Here is a 19,064-nt window from a genome sequence, read left to right on the forward strand (position 1 = left end):
ACTTCCTTAATATTGATTGGCACTTGATTAGTTCCAAGGGTTTAGATGGGGCAGAGTTTGTTAAGTATGTGCAGGATGGATTCCTGTCACAGTATGTTGACAGGCCGATTAAGGGGAATGCCATACTAGATCTAGTATTAGGTAACAAACCGGGTCGGGTCACAGAACTGTCAGTGGGTGAGCATTTGGGGGACAGTGATCACTGCTCCCTGACCTTTAGCATTATCATGGAAAAGGATAGAATCAGAGAGGACAGGAACATTTTTAATTGGGGAAGGGCAAATTATGAGGCTATAAGGCTAGAACTTGCGGGTATGAATTGGGATGATGTTTTTGCAGGGAAATGTACTATGGACATGGGGTCGATGTTTAGGGATCTCTTGCACGATGTTAGTGATAAATTTGTCCTGGTGAGGAAGATAAAGAATGGTAGGGAAAAGGAACCATAGATGACAAGTGAAGTAGAAAATCTAGTCAGGTGGAAGAAGTGCAGCATACAGGAGGTTTAGGAAGCAAGGATCAGATGGGTCTATTGAGGAATATAGGATAGCAAGAAAGGAGCTTAAGAAGGGGCTGAGAAGAGCAAGAAGGGGGCATGAGAAGGCCTTGGCGAGTAGGGTAAAGGAAAACCCCAAGGCATTCTTCAATTATGTGAAGAACAAAAGGATGACAGGAGTGAAGGTAGGACCGATTAGAGATGAAAGTGGGAAGATGTACCTGGAGGCTGTGGAAGTGAGTGAGGCCCTCAATGAATACTTTTCTTCAATATTCACCACTGAGAGGGAACTTGATGACGGTGAGGACAATGAGTGAGGTTGATGTTCTGGAGCATGTTAATATTAAGGGAGAGGAGGTGTTGGAGTTGTTAAAATACATTAGGACGGATAAGTCCCCTGGACCGCTCCACGAGGCAAGGGAAGAGATTGCTGAACCTCTGGCTAGGATCTTTATGTCCTCGTTATCCATGGGACTGGTACTGGAGGAATGGAGGGAAGCGAATGTTGTCCCCTTGTTCAAAAAACGTAGTAGGGAGAGTTCAGGTAATTACAGACCAGTGAGCCTTACCAGTGGTGGGAAAGCTGTTGGAAAAGATTCTTAGAGATAGGATCTATGGGCATTTAGAGAATCATGGTCTGATCAGGGACAGTCAGCATGGCTTTGTGAAGGGCAGATCATGCCTAACAAGCCTGATGGAGTTCTTTGAGGAGGTGACCAGGCATATAGATGAGGGTAGTGTAGTGGATGTGATCTACATGGATTTTAGTAAGGCATTTGACAAGGTTCCACATGGTAGGCTTATTCAGAAAGTCAGAAGGCATGGGATCCAGTGAAGTTTGGCCAGGTGGATTCAGAATTGGCTTGCCTGCAGAAGGCAGAGGGTCTTGGTGGTGGGAGTACATTCAGATTGGAGGGTTGTGACTAGTGGTGTCCCACAAGGATCTGTTATGGGACCTCTACTTTGTGATTTTTATTAACGACCCGGATGTGGGGGTAGAAGGGTGGGTTGGAAAGTTTGCAGACAACACAAAGGTTTGTGGTGTTGTAGATAGCCTGGAGGATTGTCGAAGATTGCAGTGAGACATTAATAGGATGCAGAAGTGGGCTGAGAAGTGGCAGATGGAGTCAACCCAGAAAAGGGTTAGGGTTAAGTGTGAGGTGGTACACTTTGGAAGGACAAAGTCCAAGGCAGAGTACAAAGTAAATGGCAGGATACTTGGGAGTGTGGAGAAGCAGAGGGATCTGGGGGTACATGTCCACAGATCCCTGAAAGTTGCCTCACAGGTAGATAGAGTAGTTAAGAACGCCTATGGGGTGTTAGCTTTCATAAGTTGAGGGATAGTTTAAGAGTCGTGATGTAATGATGCAGCTGTATAAAACTCTAGTTAGGCCACATGTAGAGTACTCTGTCCAGTTCTGGTTGCCTCAGTATAGGAAGGATGTGGAAGCATTGGAAAGGGTACAGATTAGATTTTCCAGGATGCTGCCTGGTCCAGAGTGTATGGATTATGATCAAAGATCAAGGGATCTAGGGCTTTATTCTTTAGAAACAGAAAATAGGTGCAGGAGTAGGCCATTCGGCCCTTTGAGCCTGCAATGCCATTCAGTATGATCATGGCTGATCATCCAACTCAGAACCCTGTACCTGCTTTTCTCTATACCCCCTAATCCCTTCAGACTATCCGGTGTATAATTCCCCGGTTTCTCTCTCCCTCCTTTTTTTAAAAAGTGGGGTTACATTAGCCACCCTCCAATCCTCAGAAACTAATCCAAAATCTAAGGAGTTTTGAAAAATTATCACTAATGCATCCAGTATTTCTTGGGCTACTTGGGCTTAAGCACTCTGGGATGCAGACCATCTGGCCCTGGGAATTTATCTGCCTTTAATCCGTTCAATTTACCTAATACCACTTCCCTACTATGTATTTCCCTCAGTTCCTCCATCTCACTAGACCCTCGGTCCCTTAATATTTCTGGAAGATTATTTATGTCCTCCTTAGTGAAGATAGAACCAAAGTAGTTATTCAATTGGTCTGCCATGTCTTTGTTCTCTATGATCAATTCAGCTGTTTCTGACTGTAAAGGACCTACATTTGTCTTGACCAATCTTTTTCTTTTCACGTATCTATAAAAGCTTTTACAGTCAGTTTTTATGTTCTCTGCCAGCTTTCTCATAATCTTTTTTCCCTTTCCTAATTAAGCCCTTTGCCCTCCTCTGCTGGTCTCTGAATTTCTCCCAGTGCTCAGGTGTGCAGCTTTTTTTTGCTAATTTATATGTTTCTTCTGTGGACTTGATACTATCCCTAATTTCCCTTGTCAGTCACGGGTGCACTACCTTCCCTGGTTTATTCTTTTGCCAAACTGGGATGAACAATTGTTGTAGTTCATCCATGTGATCTTTAAATGCTTGCCATTGCATGTCCACCGTCAACCCTTTAAGTATCATTTGCCAGTCTATCTTAGTTAATTCACATCTCATACCTTCAAGGTTACCCTTCTTTAAGATCAGAACCTTTGTTTCTGAATTAACTATGTCACTCTCCATCCTAATGAAGAATTCCACCATATTATAGTCACTCTTACCCAAGGGGCTTCGCATGACAAGATTGCTAACAAACCCTTCATTGCTCAATACCCAATCTAGAATGGCCTGCTCTCTAGTTGGTTCCTCGACATGTTGGTTCAGAAAACCATCCCACATACATTCCAAAAAATCCTCTTCCTCAGCACCCTTACCAATTTGGTTCACCCAATCTATATGTAGATTGAAGTCACCCATTATAACTACTGTTCCTTCATTGTACAAATTTCTAATTTCCTGATTAATGCCTTCCCCAACCTCACTACTACTGTTAGGTGGCCTGTACATAACTCTCACCACTGTTTTCTGCCCCTTAGTGTTATGTAGCTCTACCCATATCGATTCCATATCCTCCAGGCTAATGTCCGTCCTTTCTATTGCATTAATCTCCTCTCTAACCAGCAATGCTACCCCACCTCCTTTTCTTTCCTGTCTATCCCTCCTGAATATTGATAGGATTGGGCAAAGCCAGCATGGATTTACCAAGGGCAAATCATGCTTGACTAATCTATTGGAGATTTTCGAGGATGTAACCAGGAAGTTAGACAAGGGAGATCCAGTGGATGTAGTGTACCTCGATTATTAAGGGATTGGACAAGATAGAGGCAGGAAATATGTTCCAGATGCTGGGAGAGTCCAGTACCAGAGGGCATGGTTTGAGTATAAGGGGTAGGTCATTTAGGACAGAGTTAAGGAAAAACTTCTCCCAGAGAGTTGTGGGGGTCTGGAATGCACTGCCTCGGAAGGCAGTGGAGGTCAATTCTCTGGATGCTTTCAAGAAGGAGCGAGATAGGTATCTTATGGATAGGGGAATCAAGGGATATGGGGACAGGACAGGAACCGGGTATTGATAGTAGATGATCAGCCATGATCTCAGAATGGCAGTGCAGGCTCGAAGGGCCAAATGGTCTACTTCTGCACCTATTGTCTATCCCTGGATGTTGAGCTCCCATCCTTGGTCACCTTGGAGCCATGTCTCTGATCCCAACTATATCATATTCTTTAATTACTATCTGCACATTCAATTCATCCGCCTTGTTACGAACACTCCTCGCATTGACACACAAAAACTTCAGGCTTGTTTTTACAACACTCTTTGCCCTTATACAATTATGTTGAAAAGTGGCTCTTTTTGCCCTGGATTTGCCTGCCTGCCACTTTTACTTTTCACCTTACTACTTTTTGCTTCTACCCTCATTTGACACCCCTCTGTCTCTCTGCACTTGTTCCCATCCCCCTGCCACATTACTTTAAAGCCTCCTGAACAGCAGTAGCAAATGCTCCCCCTAGGACATTGGTTCCAGTCCAGCCCAGGTGCAGACAGTCCTGTTTATACCAGTCCCACCTCCCCCAGAACTGGTTCCAATGCCCCAGAAATTTGAATCCCTTCCCCTTGCACCATTTTTTCAATCCCCACATTCATCTGAAATATCTTCCTATTTCTACTCTGACTAGCACATGGCACTGTTAGGAATCCAGAGATTATTACCTTTGTGGTCCTACTTTTTAGTTTATCTCCTAACTCCCTAAATTCACCTTGTAGGACCTCATCCCATTTTTTACCTATATCGTTGGTACATATGTGCACCACAACCACTGGCTGTTCACCCTCCCATTCCAGAATGTCCTGCAGCTGCTCAGAGACATCCTTGACCCTTGCACCAGGGAGGCAACATACCATCCTGGAGTCTCATTTGCAGCCACAGAAACACCTATCTATTCCCCTTACAATCGAATCCCCTATCACTATAGCTCTCCCACTCCTTTTCCTTCCCTCCTGTGCCACAGAGCCACCCATGGTGCAATGAACTCAGCTGCTGCTGCCTTCCCCTGATGAGACATCTCCCCTAACAGTATCCAAAACAGTATATCTGTTTAGGAGAGAGATGACCTCAGGGGACTCCTGCACTACCTGCCTACTGCTATGTCTAGTGGCCACCCCTTCCCTTTCTGCCTGTATAGCCTTTACCTGAGGTGTGGCCAACTCACTGAACGTGCTATTCACTACTTTCTCAGCATCGCGGATGCTCCAGTATGAATCCAATCACAGCTCCAGACACTCAATGCGGTCTGCCAGAAGCTGCAGTTGGACACACTTCCTGCACACATAGTCATCAGGGATATTGGAAGTATCCCTGATTTCCCACATGCTGCAGGATGAACAAACCATGGGACCAATCTCAGCTGCCATGACCTACCCAATACTTGCCTCAACTTTTGAAACTTTCTCCTTTGAAAGGAACTTACCCGGCCTTACCTCACTTGGAGTGAAGCTCATCCTCAGCCTCTCAAATCTCTACTCCTTCACTGGCCACTTCCACTTGAGGTAACCCTCTATTTATTTGTTTGAGCTTTTCTAACTGCTTGGTCACCTGACCTTGATTGCCCAATCAGCTGCTTTCTGCTGAGACTGAGCTATTCAGATCTTGATTGTCTAATCAACGGCTTTCTGCTGAGCTATTCAAATCTTGATTGACTTGATTGCACAGTCCAACTGCCAAAACTGCCAGAATCTCTCAAGTCAAAGCCTCAAATCTCCACTTCTTCATTGGCCCACTCACTCAATGGCCGCTTTGGAGAGAAGGAGGCTGAGAAGAGACATGATAGAGGTGTACGAGATATTAAGAGGAACAGAGAGAATGGAGAGCCAGCGCCTCTTTCCCAGGGCACCACTGCTCAGTACAAGAGGACATGGCTTTAAGGTAAGGGGAGGGAAGTTCAAGGGGGATATTAGAGGAAGGTTTTTCACTCAGAGAGTGATTGGTGCGTGGAATGCACTGCCTGGGTCAGTGGTGGAGGCAGATACACTAGTGAAGTTTAAGAGACTACTAGACAGGTATATGGAGGAATTTAAGGTGGGGTGTTATATGGGAGGCAGGGTTTGAAGTTGGACACAACATTGTGGGCTGAAGGGCCTGTAATGTGCTGTACTATTCTATGTTCTATGTTTATATTCTGTCTTGGTATCCTCCAACCTGATGCCATGAATATTGATTTCTCATTCTGGTAAAAAAAATATTTTCCTCCCCCTCTCTTAATCTATTCCCAACTTTGTCTTCTTACCTTTTCTCTCCTGCCGATCACCACCTGCTGGGTCCCCTCCGCCTTCCCTTTTCCCTATGGCCACTCTCTTCTCCTGCCTGTTGCCTTTCCCACCATCCTGGCTTCAGCTGACATCTTCTTGCTGTCTTCCTTTCCCTCCTCCACCTTTTTATTCTGGCATTTCCACCTTTTTTTTCAGCGCTGAAGAAGGGTTTTGGCTGAAATGTTGATTGTTCCATAGATGCTGCCTGTCCTGCAGAGTTCCATCAGCATTTTGTGTGTGTTGCTCTTGATTTTCAGCACCTGCACACTTTCTCCTGTTTGTGATAATAAACCTACTTCTGATTCTGACTTCTGAAAAGTCCATTAAGCCATGGACCTGAACTTGTAATTTTCTCGGATTGAGCGGATAGTGAGGTCAGCTGAGAAGATCATCGGGGTCTCTCTTCCTGCCATCATGGACATTTACACTACACACTGCATCCGCAAAGGAAACAGCATTATGAAGGACCCCATGCACCCCTCATACAATCTCTTCTCCCTCCTGCTGTCTGGGAAAAGGCTCCGAAGCATTCGGGCTCTCACGACCAGACTATGTAACAGTTTCTTCCCCAAAGCTATCAGACTCCTCAGTACCCAGAGCCTGGACTGACACCTTGTCCTATTGTCCTGTTTATTATTTATTGTAATGCCTGCACTGTTTTTGTACACTTTACACAATCTTGTGTAGGACTGTAGTCTATTGTAGCTTACTCTGTGTTTTTTTACGTAGTTCAGTCTAGTTTTTGTACTGTGTCATGTAACACCATGGTCCTGAAAAACGTTGTCTCATTTTTACTATGTACTGTACCAGCAGTTATGGTCGAAATGACAATAAAAGTGACTTGACTTTTTGTTTGTACTACTTATTTATTTTGTAATTCGTATTAATTTTATATATTTGCAGCGTTTTGTTGCTGCAGAACAAGAAATTTCAGGACAGACAAGTCAGTGATAATAAAACTGATGGTGACCATGAGTGTGAGTGTGTCACTGTGAATGTGTGTGAGAATAAGTGAGTGTGTGTGAGTGCAAATGTGTGTGTGACTATACATATGGGTGAGTGTGTGAGTGTGAGTGACAGTGAGGCAGCGACAGGCTGTCAGGTGCTCTTTGCATCCACCTACCATCAAATACCATCTATAAATTTGCTCACGATACAACCATTGTTGGTAGAATCTCAGGTGGTGATAAGAGGGTGTACAGGAGTGAGAATGGTGCCACAGTAACAACCTGGCACTCAACGTCAGTAAGACTAAAGAGCTGATTGTGGACTTCAGGAAGCATAAGATGAAGGAATACATATCAATCCTCACAGAGGGATCAGAAGTTGAGAGAGTGAGCAGTTTCAAGTTCCTGGGTGTCAAGGTCTCTGAGGATCTACCCTGGATCCAACATATTGGTGTAGTTATAAAGAAGGCAAGACAGTGGCTATGCTTTATGTGGAGTTTGAAGAGATTTGACGTGTCAACAAATACACTAAAAACTTCTATAGTTGTACAGTGGAGAACATTCTGACAGGCTCCATCACTGTCTGGTATGGAGGGGTTACTGCACAGGATTGAAAGAAGCTGCTGAGGGTTGTAACTTTAGTCAGTTCCATCTTAAGTACTAGCCAACAAAGTACCCAGGACAGCTTTAGGGAACAGTGTCTCAGAATGGCAGCGTCCATTATTAAGGACCCCCAGCAGCCAGGGCATGCCCTTTTCTCAGGAGGTACAGAAGCCTGAAGGCACACACTCAGTGATTCAGGAACAGCTTCTTTCCCTCTGCAATCAGATTCCTAAATGGACATTGAAGCTTTGAACACTACCTCACTTTTATTAATATACAGCATTTCTGTCTTTGCATGTTTTTTCTATCTATTCAATATCTGATTTACTTGTTTATTTATTATTATTTTTTCTCTCTGCTACTTTATGTATTGCATTGAACTGCTGCGGCAAAGTTAACAAATTTCAGTCACATGCCGGTGATAATAAACCTGATTCTGCCCAGCTTGCGAGACTGGGACTACAGCTCCCGACACCCTTTGCTTTACCGGAAGTAGGACCTGTTTACTTCCTGGAGAGAGCGGGGAGGGGGTCGGAGCTGCAATGGGATTGTTCGTGAGATAGCTTCGCTGAATAACCGGCTCCGTTGGCACCACGGGAAGAGTCGCGGTGTCTCCCGGCTCTCAGCAGCAGGTACTGACGTTAGTCGGCAAACGGGAGTGGCGTATGTTTAAATCCGGATCAAGCACGCCCCCTCCCTCGGGTGCAGTCAGGTCTCTCACTAAATCCCCAAGATATCGCCACCTCCGCTCCCATGTGTTGGGGTGGGAGATGCTTGTGGCCCGGGTCTCTTACATAAGTTGTATTCAAGAATCACCGGGTTCCATTTTTAGATGCTTGGCAAACTGCCAGCTCGGGGTGGTTTGAAATATCAGGCTATGTGCTTGTTGCACCCATTTCAAGGACCGATCTCTCTCACGCACCCAGTGTCAAAGGAAAAGTCATAAGTAAATAGTAAGAAGTTGGCTGTAAATATCCCACCATTTTCTGCACATTCATGTGTCTCTCTAAGTCTCTTAAACACTTCTATCATATCTGCCTCCACCACCGTCCCGGAACTGCTCTACCATGTGGAACTTGTCAAAGCCTTGTACACGTAAACATTGTCCACTGTCAAGTTCTAGTCGTTCCTCTTCCTCACTTTTGACATAAGATTCTTTTGTATTGATGTAATTTCAGTGTACTTTCCACTTTAAAGATAAAAATTAGCTTTATCTATTGTATCCACGCTCCATGGTTGTCTTGTGACCATGCATTTATGCACGTAAGAAATGAGTTTTCCTTTGAACACCTACCCAGAATCAGCCTCTCAATATGGTATATCCAACAGTTAGTGCAGTTGTTCAAATTTCATCACTGGTCTAGTCTGAATGATCAGATTACATATTTTATAAGCTCAGTTCAGCTTTCATTGTAGGAACTGAGAGTGATAAATACTCTGATGAAATATCCAGTCAGCTCATAAGTGATATTGGACATTCCTCTGAAACTTACCAGAGACCCAGTTCATGCACTTCCCAGAGGTCACCAGAACTCGGTGTGGAATTAAGTGCATGTGGGAGAGCTGGATGCATAGAAAATAGAACATAGAAAAGTACAGAACATGCCTTTCAGCCCACAGTGTTGTGCTGAGCCAGCTTAAAAGCAAATCAAAAACACCCAAACACTAATCCCTACTACCTATACCATGTCCTTATTACTCCATCTTCCTCACATCTATGTGCCTATTCAAACGTCTCTTAAAAGCTTCAATGTATTTACTTACACCACTATACCAGACAGTGCACACTAGGTATCTGTGATTCTCTGAGTTTTAAAAAAACATCCCTCACATTCAACTTGAACCTACTCCCTCTCACCTTCAATGCATGCCATCTGGGATTAGACATTTTGACTGGGAAACAGATGGTCTCTGTCCACGCTATATGTGCCTCTCATTACCTTGTAAACCTCTCTCAGAGCTCCCCTGGGCTCCAGTACTCCAGAGAAAATAACCCAAGTTTATCCAGCCTCTAGTGATAGCATGTGCCCTCTAAACCAGGCAGCATCCTGGTAAACCTCTTCTGCACCCTCTTCAAATGTCAATGTGCTTCCTATAGTGGGGTGACCAGAACTGTGCATGATACTCTAGGTGTCACCTGCTCAGAGCTTTATAAAGTTGCAACATAACCTCCTGATTTCGGAACTCAGCGCCTCGACTAATAAAAGCAAGCATTCCATTAGTCTTAACCATCTTACCGACCTGTGCAGCCAATTTCAAAGAGCTATGAACTTGGATCCCAAGATTTCTCTGCCTAGCAACACTTAAGGACCTTGCCCTTAATAGAGTATTGTCTCCTTGCATTTGCCTGCTACAGTAGAACACTTTACATTTACCTGGGTTGAACTTCATCTGCCTTTTCTCAGCCCATTTCTGATCTATGTTGTTCTGTATTCTTTGCCAGTCTTCTACACTATACACAACTCCCAACTGAGTTGTCCACAAATTTACTAATCCACCTATCTACCTTTTCATCCAGGTGATTTATATACTTTACAAACAGCAGAGGTCCTAGCATGTATCTCTGCAGATCTCCACAAGTTATAGACCTCTGGCTCAAATAAGTCCTTTCAACCACTATCTTCTCTGCACAAGATAGTACTGAATCCAAACAGCCATTTTGCGTCGGACCCCAGGTATCTTTTGGATTAACCTCCCATGAGGGACGTTGTCAAATGCCTTACTAAAATCCAAGTAGACAACATCCACTGCCCTACCCCCATCAATCTCTCTTGTCACGCTGTCACAAAGTTCAATTAAGTTGGTAAGATACAACCTGCCGCACGCAGTAATGCTGGTTCTCCCTAATTAGGCCATGGGTTAATTTCCCTATAGTTGATTTGAAACTCACCAGTCTATAGTTCCCAGGATTTTCCCTTGTTCCCTTCTTAAACAGAGGTACAACATTAGCCAGTCCTCTGGGACCTCACCTGTGGCTCGACAGACGTGAAGCTGTTGGTCAAGGACCCAGCAATCCCGTCTCTCGCTTCCTTCAATAACCTGGGAATTTATCCACCTTAGTACTCATTAGGAGGCCCAGTACTTCCTCCTCCTTGACTCTAAACTCTTTAACATATTTATAAAAGAGAAAATCTGCAGATGCTGGAAATTCAAGCAACATACACAAAATAGAACATAGAATAGTACAGCACATTACAGGCCCTTTGGCCCACAATGTTGTGCCGACCCTCAAACCCTGCCTCCCATATAATCCCCCACCTTAAATTCCTCCATATACCTGTCTAGTAGTCTCTTAAACTTCACTAGTGTATCTGCTTCCACCACTGACTCAGGCAGTGCATTCCACGCACCAACCGTTCTCTGAGTGAAAAATCTTCCTCTAATATCCTCCTTGAACTTCCCTCCCCTTACCTTAAAGCCATGTCCTCTTGTACTGAGCAGTGGTGCCCTGGGGAAGAGGCACTGGCTGTCCACTCTGTCTATTCCTCTTAATATCTTGTACACCTCTATCATGTCTCCTCTCATCCTCCTTCTCTCCAAAGAGTAAAGCCCTCGCTCCCTTAATCTCTGATCATAATCCATACTCTCTAAACCAGGCAGCATCCTGGTAAATGCTTCCACATCCTTCCTATACTGAGGTGACCAGAACTGGACACAGTACTCCAAGTGTGGCCTAACTAGTGTTTTATAAAGCTGCATCATTACATCACATCTCTTAAACTCTATCCCTCGACTTACGAAAGCTAACACCCCATAAGCTTTCTTAATGACCTTATCTACCTGTGAGGCAACTTTCAGGGATCTGTGGACATGTTCCCCCAGATCCCTCTGATCCTCCACACTACCAAGTATCCTGCCATTTACTTTATACTCTGCCTTGGAGTTTGTCCTTCCAAAGTGTACCACCTCACACTTCTCCGGGTTGAACTCCAACTGCCGCTTCTCAGCACACCTCTGCATCCTATCAATGTCTCTCTGCAATCTTTGACAATCCTCTACACTATCTACAACACCACCATCCTTTGTGTTGTCTGCAAACTTGCCAACCCACTCTTCTACCCCCACATCCAGGTCGCTAATAAAAATCACAAAAAGTAGAGGTCCCAGAACAGATCCTTGTGGGACACCACTAGTCACAACCCTTCAATCTGAATGTACTCCCTCCACCATCACCCTCTGCCTTCTGTAGGCAGGCCAATTCTGAATCCACCTGGCCAAAATTCCCTGGATCCCATGTCTTCTGACTTTCTGAATAAGCCTACCGTGTGGAACCTTGTCAAATGCCTTACTAAAATCCATGTAGATCACATCCACTACACTACCCTCATCTATATGCCTGGTCACCTCCTCAAAGAACTCCATCAGGCTTGTTAGGCACAATCTGCTCTTCACAAAGCCATGCTGACTGTCCCTGATCAGACCATGATTCTCTAAATGCCCATAGATCCTATCTCTAAGAATCTTTTCCAACAGCTTTCCCACCACGGACGTAAGACTGGAGGAACTCAGAAACCAGGCAGCATCTACAGAAAAGAGTATAGTTGATGTTTCAGGCCCAGACCCTTCATCAGGACGAGAGAAAAAAAAGATGAGGAATCAGAGTTAGAAGGTTTGGGGAGGGACATAATGACTGTTCATATGACAAGCTGTTTAATCTTGGAATGATTTTTGTGAACCTCCTTTGAACCCTCACCAGTTTCAGTATATCCTTACTGAAGGGGACCAAAGTTGCTCTCACTATTCCAAGTGAGGCCTCACCAGTGCTTTATAAAGTCTTAACATTACATACACTATATCCTTAATTTTATATTCTAATCCTCTTGAAATAAATGCTAACACCATTTCTGCCTTCCTTGCCACTGATTCAAATTACCCTTTAGAGAATCCTGCACAAGGACTCCCAAGTCCCTTTGCGACTCATTTTTTTGTATTTTCTCTCCATTTAGAAAATAGCTTTTCATTTCTTCTACCAGTACAAAACTATAAACCTCCTGATACTGTATTCCATCTAAAACTTCTTTGCCCATTACATCCTTCTGTAGCCTCTCTACTTCATCAAAAATATCTACTCCTCCACCTATCTTCGTATTGTCTGCAAACTTTGCAACAAAACCATCAATTCCATCATCCAGATTATTAACATCCTACTTACCAAGGACTTTTCATGGCCCCTGCTGTCTTTCCTAATTTAGTTTTTTTCTGGCTTCTTTATACTCCTCGTGCTTTGATCCTGACTACGAAGCATTACGTACTTTTTCTTCTTGACTCAATTCATCACCTCTGTGGACATTCAAGTTTCTCTTTCCAATCCCATCCTTCCTTCTAATAGGAAATTATCTTTCCTGTACTCTGTGCATGTATGATGTGGACTTGCCAGAGAAAAAGTGTTCCCAATTTATGCTTCTTAGTTCCTGCCTAATACTCTTGTAATTTGCCCTAGTCCAATTTAAAACTCTCCCGCAAGGACCATGCCTATCCTTATTTACACCTATCCTAAGAATTGAGGAGTTGTGGTCATTGCATCCTTTCTGTTCACCCACTGAAAGGTCAGTCACGTGGCCAGGCTCATTACAGAATGCCAGGTCCAGTATGGCCCCTCCTCTCGGACAGTCCACATTGCTTTAAGAAACCTTCCAGGATGCACTTAACAAATTCTGTCCCATCTAAACTCCTTACACTAAAAAAGTTCTGATTTATATCAGCTAAGTTGAAATCCCTCATGACAACAACCCTATTGTTCTAATGCATTTCCTTAATCTGATTACATATCTGTTTCTCAGTGTCCTGGTAGCTATGAGAGGTCTAGAGTGCAATTTTATCAGTGTGATTCCTATTCCTGAGTTCTACCCAAATGGACTTGGTGTCTGAATCCTCCATTATGACTCCCCTGAGTGCAGCAGTTATATTGTCTCTGATTAGTACTGCATATGACCCACCTTTTATCTCCTCCTCTATCTTTTCTAACTTCAAAAACCTGTTACATTAATCACCCATAGACAACACGAGTGAATCTGCAGATGCTGGAAATAAATAAAAACACAAAAAGCTGGCAGAACTCAGCAGGCCAGACAGCATCTATGGGAGGAGGTCATGACGACGTTTCGGGCCGAAACACTCCAGATGAAGGGTTTCGGCCCGAAACGTCGTCACTACCTCCTCCCATAGATGCTGTCTGGCCTGCTGAGTTCTGCCAGCATTTTGTGCTTTTTTTTTTACATTAGTCACCCATTCCTGTTCCTCCCTCAAAAAGTTTCAGTAATGGCTACAACATTGTATCGCCATGTACAGATTCATGCTCTGTTAATCAACCTTACCATAATACTCCAAGTATTAAAATAGACACACTTCTAATGGTGTGATCCATCATATCTGTTATTTTGATTTTGCTTTTTAATACTTGCCCTTGCATCTACCTTTCATTTCGATCCTTCCCTTAATGACCGTGGACTCTGGTTCTCAGCCCCCTGCATACCTAGTTTAAACTCTTCCGGGTAGCATTAGCAACCCCCAGCCAGGATATTGGTTCCCCTCAAGTTCAGGTGTGATCTGTCCCTCTTGCACAGGGCACTCCTTCACCAGAAAATGTGGGTTTGATTTCAATATTTAAGAGTAGTTTGGATAAGTGCGTGGATGAGAGAGGTATGAAAGGCTATGGTTCAGGTATCGGCCTTCTGAATGTCCAAATATACAACATTCTCTTTAACTATCCTACTTGTAATTTCCTCAAAGAATTTCAACAAGTTTGTCAGGCAAGATTTTCCGTGAAGGAAACCATGCTAACTTTGTCCCATCTTGTCCTGTGTCACCAAGTATCCATAACCTCATTCTTAACAATTGACTCCAAAATCTTTCCAACCACTGAGAGTAAGCAGTCGGCACGGACTAGAAGGGCCAAGGTGGCCTGTTTTTGTGTTGTAATTGTTATATGGTTGTTATAAGTCAAGCTAACTGGTTTCTAGTTTCCTTACTGCTGTCTTAGACCATAAGATGTAGGAGCAGAATTAGGCCATTCAGTCTTCCTCCTTTCTGAAAGGGAGGAGTGACATTTGCAATGTTCTAGTTCTCTGGTAACATGCCAGAGTCCAATGATTTTTGAAAGATCATTGCTAATGCCTCCAGAATCTCTACAGCTACCTCTTTCAGAAACCTGTGGTGCTGCTCATCTGGTCTAAGGTGACTATGCGCTCTTTATGTCTTTCAGCTTTTTGAGCACTTTCTCTCCTGTAATATTAACTGCACTCACTTCTTATCCTTCACACCCTTCTACATCTGGCACACTGTTAGTAAAGTGTATAGTGAAGACACTCTGAGGCCATAAGTGACTCAGGAGAGGGAAGGGAGGGCATAAAGGTTGCAGAGAGCATCCCTGTAGCTGTCCTCCTTAACAATAAGTACTCCATTTTGAGTGCTGTTGGGGGGTAATGACCTACCTGGAGGAAGCAACAGTGGCCGTGCTTCGGGCCCTGAGTCTGGCTCTGGCTCAGAAGGGTAGGGAACAGAAGAAGAGGGCAGTGGTAATATGGGGTGCTGTAATTAGGTGGACAGACAGATGATTCTGTGGACTCAAGTAAGAAACAAGGATGTTAGCTTGCCTCGCAGGTGCCAGGGTTCGTGATGTTTCTGAGCGCATCCCCAACATCCTGAAATGGGAGGGTGAGCAGCCAGAGGTCACAGTACCAACATGTGGTAGAAAAAGGGTGGAGTTCCAGAAAGCAGAATACAGGGAGTTATGAAGGAAGCTGAGGGATTGCTGCCTGTGCCACATGACAGTGAGTATAGGAATAGAATGAGGTGGAGGATAAATGCATGGCTGAAGGATTGGAGCAGGGGGCAGGGATTCAGATTTTTGGATCATAGGTTTTAAAGGTACACAATATATCCTGAAATGCTTTTTCTTTATAACCATCTATGAAAACAGAGGAGTGCCCCCAAAGAATGAATGACAGTTAAATGTTAGAACCCCAAAGTCCCCTCCCACCTGCGCGTCAGCAGTAGCAAAGCAACAATCCCCTCTTCCCCCACTGGCAAAAAAAAGCATCAGCACCTACCACTGGGCACTCAAGCGTGAGCAAAGACACAGACTTACAGTACCCCAAAGACTACTTGTTCACTTAGAATTTGACATACCACAGGCTCTGTTTCATAGCGAGAGGGGAGACATAACAAACAACTTGCTGGTTTATGATGTTAAAAAGTCCGCTGTGTCCCTTTTTCCGAGATCTGTGCCCAAAGATCTCGGGTCTTTGGGCAAACAGCCAGAGATCTTCCATCTCCAATGGCACACCAATCACCTGCAGAGGCACCAACCTCTGATTCCCCCCCCCCCCCCCCCCCACCGTCTCCAGAGCCACAAAATCTTTGTCTTCCGAAGGCTAGTGAAGCTCTTAGGCTGAGTCCTTGGCATGCTGAAAAGCAGCCATTCGTAAAACCCTGAGAGTGGGTCCCATTCCCGCAAAGAACTGTAGAACAGTTTTGGGCCCTGTATCTCAGAGAGGATGTGTAGTCATTGGAGAGAGTCCATTTCATTTCATTTTTAATTTTTTTATTGATTTAAAAAAATATAAGGACAAATACAAATCAGAGGAGAAGTTATATCAAATACATATTTCAATAAAAGTAGAAACAAAGAAATATACACTGTCAAAATCATGTATAGTATTGAACTAATATAACCATATAACAATTTCAGCACGGAAACAGGCGATCTCGACCCTTCTAGTCCATGCTGAACGCTTACTCTCACCTAATCCCACTGACCCGCACTCAGCCCATAACCCTCCATTCCTTTCCTGTCCAAAGTTGCTTTAAATGACAATACCGAACCTGCCTCTACCACTTCTACTGGAAGCTCGTTCCATACAGCTACCACTCTCTGAGTAAAGAAATTTCCCCTCATGTTACTCTTAAACTTTTGCCCCCTAAGTCTCAACTCATGTCCTCTTGTTTGATTCTCCCCTACTCTCAATGGAAAAAGCCTATCCATGTCAACTCTATCTACCCCCCTCATAATTTTAAATATCTCTATCAAGACCCCCTTCCACGCTCCAGAGAATAAAGACCTAACTTGTTCAATCTTTCCCTGTAACTTAGGTGCTGAAACCCAGGTAACATTCTAGTAAATCTTCTCTGTACTCTCTCTATTTTGTTGACATCTTTCCTATAATTCGGTGATCAGAACTGTACACAATACTCCAAATTCGGCCTTACCAATGCCTTGTACAATTTTAACATTACATCCCAACTCCTATACTCAATGCTCTGATTTATAAAGGCCAACATACCAAAAGCTTTCTTCACCACCCTATCCACATGAGATTCCACCTTCAGGGAACTATGCACCATTATCCCTAGATCACCCTGTTCTACTGCATTCTTCAATGCTCTACCATTTACCATGTATGCCCTATTTGTATGTATATAAATATATAAAAGGAACCACAACTTCTCTTAACAATTCATGGAAAAAAACTCAAAATTTCTATTGTTGAGAAAAAAAACCCCACTAAACTAAACTAAAACAAAAAAAAAGACTGGACATTCCATTCGAGGATATAATTACAAAAAAAAGGGGCAAAATCCTTCCAGTCAGATCTGAAACATCATGGGGAAGAGGAAAAAAGATTACCTAAAAAAGTAAAAAAAAAAGAAAAGAAAAGAAAATTTAAATCGTATGAAAATATTGAATGAAAGGTTGCCAGGTTTGCTCAAATTCAAAAGGTGTATCAAACGTCCGACTTCTAATTTTCTCCAAGCTTAAACACAACATATTGGAGGAGAGCCAAAAATAAACGAGTGGATTACGATCTTAAGATAGTCCAGAGGAGGTTCATGAGGATGATTCTGGGGTTGAAGGAATTAACATATGAGGAGCGTTTGTTAGCTTTGGGCCTGTAGTCACTGGAATTTAGAAGAACGCATGAGGATCTCATTGAAACCTACTGAATGTTGAAAGGACTAGATAGGGTGGATGTGGAGAAGATGTTTTCTATGGTGGAGGTATCCAGAACCAGAGGGCCCAGCCTCAGAATTTGGTGGTCACCCTTTAGAACAGAGGTAAGGAGGGCTTCTTTTTTATCCTGAGAGCAGTAAATCTGTCGATTGCTCTGCCACAGATTGCGGTGGAGTCTATGACCATGAAGTTGATCATCTCGTGATTGGTCTCGGCAACAAAGTATATGGTGAGAAGGCAGGTAAATGGGGTTGAGTGGTATCCAGGATCAGCCATAATGGATTTTGTGGAGCAGACTCAATGGGCTGAATGGCCTAATTCTCCTCCTATGTCTTATGGACTTCCCTTGTCAACCACTGTTGTGCTATTTTGCCATTTGAATATTTCTTAGTTTTTGGAATACATCTGTCCTGCACCTTCCTGATTTTTTTCCAGAAGCTCGTGTCATTTCTGCTCTGCTGTCATCCCTGCCAGCAGATCCTTTCAATTTACTTTGGCCAACTCCACTCTCATACCACCATAATTTCCTTTTCTCCATTGAAATACTGCTATGTCAGACTTTACTTTTTCCCTATTAAATTTCAAGTTGAACTCAATCATATTGTGATCACTGGCTCCTAAAGATTCTTTTACCTTACACTCCCTAGCCAGCCCTGGATTTTATAGGGCAGTATAGCTGATCCCCTAGTAAGATTAACGACAAACTGCTCTAAAGCCAACTCGTAGGCATTCAGCAAACTCACTCTCCTGAGATCCATTACCAACCTGATCTTCCCAATCAACCTGCATGTTAAAATCTCCAATGACTATCATAACATTTTTCCTTTTCACACATGCCTTTTCTATTTCCTATTGTAATCTGTGGTCCACATCCCAGCTACTGTTGGGATGCCTATATATAACTGCCATCAGGGTCCTTTTACATTCATAGTTTCCTAACTCAACCCACAAAAATTCAATATCTTTCATTTTTATGTCATCTTTTTAGTGTTTTAATGCCATTTTTTTACTAGCAGAGCCACGCCACCTCCTCTGCTCAGCTTCCTATCCCTCCGATACAACGTAACCTTTGACATTCATCTCCCAACTACTACTATCCTTCTGCCACGTTTCAGTGATGACCACAACATCATTCCTGACCATCTGTAATAGTGCAACAAGATCATCCACTTTATTTCTGACACTCCATGCATTGAGATATTACACTTTGAGTATTTTTTTGCTACCCTTTTCAATTCTGCATCCCTAATGCACTGATACTCACCCTGCTGGCTGCAATTTTGTCCTATCATCCGTCTGCTCTTACTGACACTGTTTGACAGCATGCTATCTTTGCTTTTATACCATCCATCCTATCCTGAGTCTCTTCATTTTGGTTCCTACCCCACTGCCAAATTAGTT

General features: G+C 43.5%; 1 protein-coding gene across 4 annotated transcripts in view; it reads left to right on the forward strand.

Annotated features, from left to right (window-relative positions):
- Positions 1 to 8,215: 8,215 nt before the first annotated feature.
- fbxl4 (F-box and leucine-rich repeat protein 4) overlaps positions 8,216 to 19,064 on the forward strand; it is a 252,382-nt gene continuing 241,533 nt past the window's right edge. For 3 of the 4 annotated variants that reach the window (XR_009514246.1, XM_059981364.1, XM_059981366.1), the window contains exon 1: positions 8,216 to 8,346. The gene's annotated coding sequence lies outside the window, so the exon portion shown is untranslated. The remainder of the gene's footprint in view (positions 8,347 to 19,064) is intronic. The other variant, XM_059981365.1, reaches the window with a different exon arrangement.

This window comes from Hypanus sabinus, chromosome 10, assembly GCF_030144855.1.
Source record: "Hypanus sabinus isolate sHypSab1 chromosome 10, sHypSab1.hap1, whole genome shotgun sequence".
NCBI classification, from domain to species: domain Eukaryota; kingdom Metazoa; phylum Chordata; class Chondrichthyes; order Myliobatiformes; family Dasyatidae; genus Hypanus; species Hypanus sabinus.